This window comes from Camellia sinensis, chromosome 7 (assembly GCF_055761805.1).
Source record: "Camellia sinensis isolate YWXY chromosome 7, ASM5576180v1, whole genome shotgun sequence".
NCBI lineage: Eukaryota > Viridiplantae > Streptophyta > Magnoliopsida > Ericales > Theaceae > Camellia > Camellia sinensis.
Genome location: NC_138967.1, coordinates 94,875,707 through 94,885,953, shown reverse-complemented (window position 1 = coordinate 94,885,953; position 10,247 = coordinate 94,875,707). Strand labels below are relative to the sequence as shown.

The 10,247-nt window shown below is 32.6% G+C and overlaps 1 long non-coding RNA gene across 1 annotated transcript; it reads left to right on the top strand.

Moving 5' to 3' along the window:
• Positions 1-1,600: 1,600 nt before the first annotated feature.
• On the top strand, positions 1,601-8,525 carry LOC145795218 (uncharacterized). The gene is made up of 3 exons (XR_014335755.1): positions 1,601-2,037; positions 4,155-4,204; positions 6,340-8,525. It is a non-coding gene; the product is annotated as an uncharacterized LOC145795218 (long non-coding RNA).
• Positions 8,526-10,247: the final 1,722 nt, after the last annotated feature.

Genomic DNA, 10,247 nt, shown 5'->3' with positions numbered 1-10,247 from the left:
TAGGTCATGAATTAGGTGTTTCTCTATCTAACTGTTATGTTTATGTATTGTGTGTTCAGTTAAGAGTGTCCAGGATGTATGTAATGTGTGTTCAGTTCATGGTGTCCATAATGTATTTTTGTGGGAGAATTATGTCTGTACTACCTACGTAACTGAAAACTATTACATTTGCAACTTCAGTTATGTTGTTTTCATACCCGTAAGAGTATTTTGTAAAGTACTGACTTCGTATATTATGTATTAAGTATTATTACAAAAATGTTGAGAAAATTTATTTTAGGAGCTCTCGCTGTGGCCTTTGTCTTCTTGGCCTACTCCGCGGTGGTCTTCGCGTCTCACCCTTCGTCGTTGCTCGTCGAGTTGCACAATGTGTGGGTGTGCTTCGAACTGTACAGCATGCATATCACATTCTAACCCATAACAAAATAAATTTAAATGAAAACGGGTACAAAACGGTTTTACTAAACTGGTTTACTAAACTGATTTTCTGAATTACATTCTCACCTTCTAACCCAAAACAAAAGAATAAATATATATTTATGTTTAAATGAAAACGGCTTTCGTAAAGCCAAAATAATTTTCAAAATAACACATTCCAACCCAAAATAAAGACAAAAGAAAAAAAAAATTTACATGAAAACGACTTTAGTAAAGCGAAAAAAAAATAATTAATTACACAAAACAATAAGCAAAAAAATATTTTACATGAAAACAACTTTAGTGAAGACGAAAATTTTTTTTTAATTACATTTTGTAAAACAATAGCGATTTTAACAAAAAAAATTTTCCCAAAAAAATGTAATTAAAAAAATGTAATTAAAGCTCATTTAACTTGAAACAATTCGCTATGAAATAATGAAAAATCGCTATGTAAAATTAATATACTATTGATAATAGCTAAATGAGCTTTAATTACATTTTTTATAATAGCTAAATCGCTATGTAAAATTTTCCCAAAAAAAATTCAATAATCTACATGAATATGATTTTGAAATTATATATATGAAAAATAGTATGTAAAATTAATATATGAGAAGAGGTTTTTTTTCATATTATGTAAAATTTATGAATTACACATTCTAAACAAAAAAAAGAAAAAAAAAAACATATTTTAACATGATAATTGCTTTATGTTTTTTCCTTTTGTTTTATCTTGAAAATAGCGTTTTATTCCAACAAAGTTTATGGTAAAAAAAAAATTTCTGTTAAAATCGCTATTAGGAATAGCGTTTTTTCTGCAAAAAAAATTATGTTAAAATCGCTACTATAAACAGCGTTTTTTGGGGAATTTGTTTTTGTTAAAATCGCTATTGATAATAGCGTTTTTTTGCAACAAAAATTTGTGTGAAAAGCGCTGTTAAGAACAGCGTTTTTTATTGGGAAAAAAATAACCCTAGAAGCGCTATTTGTAATAGCGACTTATTAATCAAAGTCGCTATTTGTAAACGCGATTTTACTGTTCACCTACTTTTCCGCTCCTAACAGTGAAAGCGCGAATAGTAATAGCGTTTTAACTTAGTTTTGGAATTCCGTCAGAAGTTGGCCTAGTTTTGGAAATACGATACAAAAATGGCTTATATTGGGAAATGCCCCCATCAAACCGTATCTCACTACCATCAAACCCTATCTCACTTCTCTCTATCTCCGAATTGGGGATCGGTGTTTGGGGTTTCGGAGAGGCGATTAGGGATGAGAGAGGGACCAATTGAGGACCGATTGGAGAAGAGAGAGGAGTCGGTGTTGGAGTCCACGGTTGTGGCGGTGGACAGACTTGCATATTTCAGTTTGTGTGCTTAAGGTTTATAGTACCTAAACATTTCAACCAATATGTTAATCTCGCAAGTACCAGTGAACAGAGGCTGCTGGGTCACCTTCTCGGCAAATATACAACCAACCGACCACACATCAACTGGGGTTGAGTATTTCAAACCAAGCAGGAGTTCTGATCATCAAACCAAGCACGAGTTCGATACACAACTACAGTCCATCAGCCCATCTATATTCCTTATTCCTTATTCCTCATTCTGATCATCACAGGTACCTTTTCTTCACTTTTCTTGTTCCAGAGTGATTTTGAAGATTCACAACTACAGATCGATTTATTGATTGTTGTTGATTTTGTTGAGATTTATTGATTTGTTTGAGAGTGAGTTATTGATTGTTGTTGATTCTGTAAAAAAAAAAAATAATAATAATAATAATAATAATAAATAAAATATAAAAAATTTGCTGATTTTGGGTAAATTAAAAAATATATATATTGAAAAATAATTTGGTGAATTTTGATTAAAAATAAATAAATTATGGTGAAACAGTTCCTGGGAGGGATGGAGGGAGGGAGGGAGGGAACCAGTTGGTTTTGGCTGAGTTGGCACAAATGGCAGCTGCCCTTTGGCATTTCTCAAATTTGGCAGCTGCCATATTCAACCATTGGAGTATCATCTTTCAACACAACTGCTATATTATAGCAATGGCAGCTCCAATGGCAAACCATTGGAGATATGAATCATTCAGCTTCTAATTTCTTGTATGTAGACTATTAATTATTCAACTTCTAATTTCTTGTATGTAGACTATAAATTAAAAAAATCAGATATTTGGTAATTATAACTATGTATTTTCATCATTTATTTAGAAAAAAATAAAATAAATAAACGATAAGTAATTAAATATGATTAAAATTATCAAACAAAATGAATTTTGTCTGTGAATAATTTACATATAAATATCAAAAGAATAAATAAATCAGATTATCAAAATGGGCCAAAAGAACGAATGATCATATTATCAAAATGGGTCATGTGAAAGGCCCCCCCAAAGGTGAACTTGACGAGTGGAAGCCTTTTTCCGTTGTAATTTGAAGGAAAACCCTACCCCTCTCTTTGGGCGAGAATTTAGCGGAAGGAAACCCTACCCCACCTTTTGTGGGTGTGTGTTTTTTTGTTTTTTCATCTTTTATTGCGAATCCCTGTCTACATGGCCAACTGAAGAGAGAATATCAAAGAGGAAGTCTGGGTATCAAAAGAGAAAAAGATTGGTCCAGGAAAGAAGTCGTTCTCCTTGACTGTATATATCTTCATTTCTCTCTCCGGTTCACATGCAATTCCTCATTATGTGTAGTTATAGAATTGCAATTGCACAACAATGAAACATGTAACTAGCAAGTAGCAACAGAGTGGTTATGTTCGCCTCGCCTCGCCTCGCCTCGCCTCTACAACATTAAAAAAAAAAAAAAACAACCCAGAGAACTAAGAAGACAACAATGGAGCATTAAAAACCACCATTTCTGTCTTTCATGTCATTGTTTCTTGGTTCTTCCATTTAGACATCAAATGTCAAAAGCTATCACTTTTTTCCTTTGAAGTTATCTGAGCTAATTTAATAATGTGTCATACAAAAGTCTACATTGTGGTTTCGTGGTGCCTATCTTGACATACTTCCCATTTGATTGCATTAGGGCTTCGCACTCCTTTGCTTACTGCCACGGGCATTTGAAGCCTTCTCAACCCAACAAATATGCCCAACAAAGTAAACATACATAAAGAAAAAAAATTACGCTTATGGTTCTAGCTAAATTTTTTTCCCACTTAACAAAAATCCTAGTTGAAAATTAGTTCCAGTGACTTCCAATAAAGAATGTTCCATATGCTTCTTTGTTATATTATTGGTTTTGTAAATAGTAAATACTAAAAATCTGTACAAATACAAAAGAAGCAGGACACCTACTTCACAGTAATATGAAAGAGAGAGTATAACAACAATAATTGTTTTAAGAAGCTGACACACTTATGTTTTGAAATTAAAAATTATAAGAATCCGATAAGAAACTGTTTTCATATCACCGGATACGTGATAAAGTATTATTGTTCTTCACTATTTTTTTGTTAATAAACTGACACACTTATGCTTGGCGTTCATTCTGTAAGCCGGTATCCCAAGGCTACCTATTAATGTTTTGAATTTTCTTTCATCATTCAACTTCATGACTGTTATGGTCCTAGCTATTTCAATTGGATTTTTTAATTAATTAGGCATTTGTCTTGAAGTTAATTGCTCGATTCATTGTTAAGAGGTAATTTATTGGTTTCACGGATTAAATTATAGTTTCTTTGATGTGGCTAACGTTGATTATTATGCTAATTGTGGTCATTTAGGTTTTCGCCTTCGTGGTGGAGTGAAAAGCCTGCCAAACTTGCCGGCCTAGGTATTAATGAACCTGTTTGCTTTATCAACATTTGATGCATTAGCAAAAAAAGTAATTAAAGCTTGAAGTAATCAGCAAATCTGCCGTTTTAAATACTAACTTATCTAATGTGTGTACAAAGTTAGTAATCAAATTTTAATTAAATTCATTGAATAGGATTAAGGGAGAAAGAAGAAAACTTTCACTCACCCACTTAACACAAATACAATCACAAATACTACCACCGACATTGTAGCCATTTGTTGAGATACTTCATGTAAATGCCATTTGATCTTCTACTTGATTGAACTTAGCAGCTAAGAAATTGTATAGGCAGATAGAATTCGATGTAGTAATTTTGATTATCACTTAGTTGATTAGTCTAAAGCTTTTATAACCTTTGTTTGTGCACTAAACAAAATTTGGTTATTGTTTCGAAACTAATTTTTCGCAATAAGTAAATTTATTGTGATGACAATTATTTTTTCCTTATAGTTCGTCACAAATTCCATGGTAGGAAGTTTTAAAGCCAGCGAGAGTTAAACATTGCTACAAATTAGTTTCATCACAATAAATTTGTTGCAATAAAAATTAAATTAGGACATATTGTGACAAATTAATTTGTAACAATAGGTAACTGTTTATTGCCACAAAAATATTGTTGTAATACGTTGTTGAGTACTTGAAAGAGGGCATGCGGATCTCCTATGCTTGTGGGCTCGACCCTCTTCTTTGGCTTCTTGCTGGTGGGGGCATCTATGATCACATCTAAGGAGGGTTTCCATGCATTGTTCACCGTTCCTACACTTTTCTCTTAATGAGAAAAAATATATACATATGATTATTTAAATATGATTGTTACAATAATTAACAAAACAACTTGGATTATTAGTTAGGTCCAATCAATATTAGGGATAAAATTATAATAAAGAATTAATTATTGAAAATTTTGAAAATATTTATCCATCTGAGTATTATTTCAAGTTAAGTTGGACAAAAAAAAATTTTATTCCGTCAAACTCTAATTACTCCAAATATATAACATTAACCAATTTTCAAATAATAGATGGATGATATATACTATTTTATTTTTAAAATTTGGATTATAAAATGCATCTTTTATTTTGTTATTTTTTAATTAAGGGCAAATATTATTAACAATCATATTTTTTATCAATATTTTATAAACATAAATGTTTGAGAAAATTTAGTCTATAAACGTATTTAAATAATAGAAAAAAAATCTATACATGCATATTTTTTTTGATTTAGTACAATGGGATACAATATAATCTCAGATGATATATAATCTCTAATATTTATCCATCTGAGTATTATTTCAAGTTAAGTTGGACAAAAAAAAAAAATTTATTCCGTCAAACTCTAATTACTCCAAATCTTATATAACATTAACCAATTTTCAAATAATAGATGGATGATATATACTATTTTATTTTTAAAATTTGGATTATAAAATGCATCTTTTTATTTTGTTATTTTGTAATTAAGGGCAAATATTATTAACAATGATATTTTTTATCAATATTTTATAAACATAAATGTTTGAGAAAATTTAGTCTATAAACGTATTTAAATAATAGAAAAAAAAATCTATACATGCATATTTTTTTTGATTTAGTACAATGGGATACAATATAATCTCAGATGATATATAATATTAAATCTACTATAAAATTTGAATATTGAGACAAAAGGGTTGTTGAGAAAGTTTAGGGGAAGAAAGCCAATGGAAAATTTGAGCCATTGGTTTGAATTTTATTTCTTTTGTTTTCTTATGGTTTTTCATCAACCGAGCTTGGCATCATGTTGCAATTGGTTCTTTGTAATAGTAAGAGGAGAGGGAATAGAATGTATGTAGTCAGATGTTATGTGACTTGCCCTTGCTTTTCTCTTATTTTATGGAGATATTCCTTTTTTAATAGATATTAGATGACTTGCCCTTTGCATTCCTCTTCTTTTATGGGTTGATTTTCAATTTGAAATACATGTATTTGTTGTGTGTGTATGTGTTCCATTGAGGTTTACTTTGGCAAAGAGTTTTACATAAATGAACTGGTTTTGATCTTCTGATTTACATCCCTTTTGAATAATGTTGTTGTTTTCTACCTTAGGTTTGACATCTTTTTGTTTAATAGGATTGGAACCCTTTACTTTTGCTGGGTAGCATCCCAGCTTACCCAATCTAAGGGGCTTGGAAATAGAGGGTTCCAACATTTATGATGAAGATAAGGGTGCTAAGATGAATGAGAACCATATAATGGGCTTTGTTCCTCTCTAGATGCTGATATGACAGCATTCTAAAAGTCACTTGTCCCTATTGGAGAGGTTGATATACATTGTTGAGCTCATTTCCAGACAATTTAAGCTTTTGAGCTTGATGTATATTATTGAGCTCATTTCCTAACATCTTAAGTTTTTGGGACTAGTAGTGATCTAATAGTTTCCCCCTATGCGATCAATACATATGGTATGTACTTGTGTCTATGTGGACCTAAGAAAGAGAGATTTATATTTTACTTTTAACTGTTTCAATGGCCTGGATTTAGGAGATTAAGTGGTAGCACTAGTAGTATGTTAACTCTTTATTGTGGTTTGTTATTCTAATCTGTTAGAGAGGGTGACCCCATTTTAGAGTTGCTGATTTTGATTTAAGATGGTTGTTGATCCAGATACCATACTATGTTTCATCCTATACCTCCATTTTGTAGAATATTTTATCCATATTATCGTATGGCTAACTTTTTATCCATATATTTTGTTTTAATTATATAACTCTAGCTTGCTGGAGCATTTGAAATACAATTTTCAGAAGGAAAACAAATCGAGGATTCAAACATGTATACTGGTTACATTGGAAGTACACAAAGTAGTATAAAAGTGGTGTGCCACATTGAGTCACAATCAAAAGATTTAAAATGGTGGTACGAGTTTGTGACGAGTCACTGTAGCCTGTATTTACTGAGAGTAATTGGAAAGTGTCAAAGTAGTTTTGTTGGCAAAGAGTTGCTTTTCACAGAGGTGGTAGAAGGAACTCTACACGATTGGGTGAAAAAAAACCTTCTCGTTGATTCTGAGTATCCTGAAAGGCTGAGTAAGCCTTTTATTGGCATCTTGGGGTAAGTGCATGTCTATGTCATCTTTGCTATTTATTTAAGTAATTCATTCATTTGTTTTTTGTCTTTTCATTCAATTTTTTTTTTGTCATTTACTCTATAGGGATATACTCAATGGCATCATATATACTTCAGATGTACATTGAGACAACCACATGGAGAAATTTGTGTAAACAATGTCTTCTTGGTTAATGGAAATGCCAAGTAGACATTTCATCTACTGTCAACATGAAATGCCTGTAGACATTTCATCTACTGTCAACATGAAATGCCAAGTAGAATGGTGTTTAACAAGAGAATAGGCAACTAGCATATACTCGCATCTTGCATCTACTGTCAACATAATCAGATAATTAATTGTATTCATCAAATGCCTGTATAACAAAAACTGTGAGAATCAATATTAATAAAAACACTATACAATACTTAAAAAATCATAATTAAAGAAATACTATACTTATCAAATTTGTTGTATTTTTGCAAGTATCCGCACAAATGATCCAAACCAAAGGGAAGTTCAGACCCTTTGGACTTGAAGAGAGACTTGACCATGCCGTAGAACTTGTCAATGTCATCCCCAAATGTCTTCTCGTACCACTCCGGATTTAGAGTTTTGCCCAACTTGGCATTTTCATTAACCAAGTAGATATTGTTTGCACAAATTTCTCTATGTGGTTGTCTCAATGTACATCTGAAGTATATATGATGCCATTGAGTATATCCCTATAGAGTAAACTCTAAAAAAAAAAAAATTGAATGAAAAGACAAAAAAACAAATGAATGAATTACTTAAATAAAAAGCAAAGATGACATAGACATGCACTTACCCCAAGATGCTAATAAAAGGCATACTCAGCCTTTCAGGATACTCAGAATCAACGAGAAGGTTTTTCTTCATCCAATCGTGTAGAGTTCCTTCTACCACCTCTATGAAAAGCAACTCTTTGCCAACAAAACTACTTCGACACTTTCCAATTACTCTCAGTAAATATAGGCTATAGTGACTCGTCACAAACTCGTACCACCATTGTAAATCTTTTGATTGTGACTCAAGGTGGTACACCACTTTTATACTACTTTGTGTACTTCCAATTTAACCAGTATACATATTTGAATCCTCGATTTGTTTTCCTTCTGAAAATTGTATTTCAAATGCTCCAGCAGGCTAAAGTCATATAATTAAAACAAAATATATGGATAAAAAGTTAACTATAGATAAAATATTCTACAAAATGGAGGTATAGGATGAAACATAGTATGGTATTTGGATCAACAACCATTTTGAATCAAAATCAGCAACTCTAAAATGGGGTCACCCTCTCTAACAGATTAGAATAACAAACCACAATAAAGAGTTAACATACTGCTAGTGCTACAACTTGATCTCCTAAATCCAGGCCAATGCCAAAGCTAGTAAACTATAAGTACAGTAAGGATATGAAGGCAATTAAATCTTCTCAATAACGCATACAATGACAAAAAAATTAAAAGGTTTTGATTATCCAGGCCAACTTAATTTATTTATTACTTATCCTTATTTTTTCTCTTTTTCTTCACATAATTGTGTCGGTTTGGCGAACAACAAAATGCTCTTAACATGAGATTTTTTTAGAGAGAGTCAGATTTTTTAGTAGTCTACCGAAGCTCTTCACAACGTACAAAAGCAAAAGCATTACGGACACTGGGAAGAGGATCTTGAGCCAAGACTTGACTCCAAACCTGGTCCAAACTAGGATTAAGACCAGCCAAAAAATCATATAAACGATCCTTCTCAATCTTCTTTTTTTGGGTGGCAGCATCTGTGGCACACTTCATTGCACTCGAACGAAGGTAGTCCAATTCTTGTCAAATAAGTTGAAGAGCACCATAGTAATCAGCCATAGACTTACTATTCTGGCGTGTCTCATTAGACCAAATAAGTTGAAGAGCACCATCTGTTTCATCGGGTTTAGGTTTTTTTTCCTAGTTAAAATACTGCACTTTTCTTCACGCTTTGAGACCATGTGGAGTAATTTGAGCCATCCAAATTGTCTGGGGTGATTTGTAGAGACATGTTGTCCTACTGCATAGTCACAGTAGCCGGAGAACGGGTAGCAACAATAGCAGTAATCGGTAGAAAGATTGCATAGTAGCGGCTGTAAAGCAGTTTCCAGTGATAGTGGTAGCGACAAACTTTTCAGACCAAATCGGAATTGGTCGGATAATATGTTAGCCTAAAAATCGCTGGAGAAAAAAAAAGAGGAAAAGTTTTAGGATCAATGCTCTGATATCATGCTGGAATATAGCAGATTATTTTATTCTTCTCCAATATAGAGGTATATATAGCTAGACAAGGCAATACAAAAAAGAAAAAGATTTACAATTAACTAAAATACAACTAATCTAATTAATAGCTACTATGAATAACTAAAAAGGACAACTAATCCCTAGCTGTACACATTAACAAGTTCTTTAAAAATTCATAAACAACTTTTAAATGTCTTGGATAGGCAATTATACAGACCGATCATATGATGAAGTTAACATGATTGACTTACACAATTCGAGAGCTTAAGAAGCCTCCATACTCATCTAATATGGCCCGTCTGGCCACACATGGAACAAGTAGGTAGTCCCCTAAGCAGGTAAAGGTCCGGACGACTACTTCCCTTGTGAGCCCCAAAACACCCTAGATCTCAGTTGACTAGATGGTCCCCGTGGTACAATTATTGGTTGAGCCATCAACCTTGCCCTCCTATGGTTCTTAAAAGGTCTACCATGACCCCGAGCTGCAAGAGTCGCTGAAATAGCTTCCTCCCCACTCTGTCCCATGACTAAGACCGCGATCTCCACATAAGCCACTGCTTTAACAAGTGCATGATAATTTCTTTGCCAAGCCCCGACAATCCTCCCCCGGATATCATCACATAATCTTCTCTCAAACTCTAAAC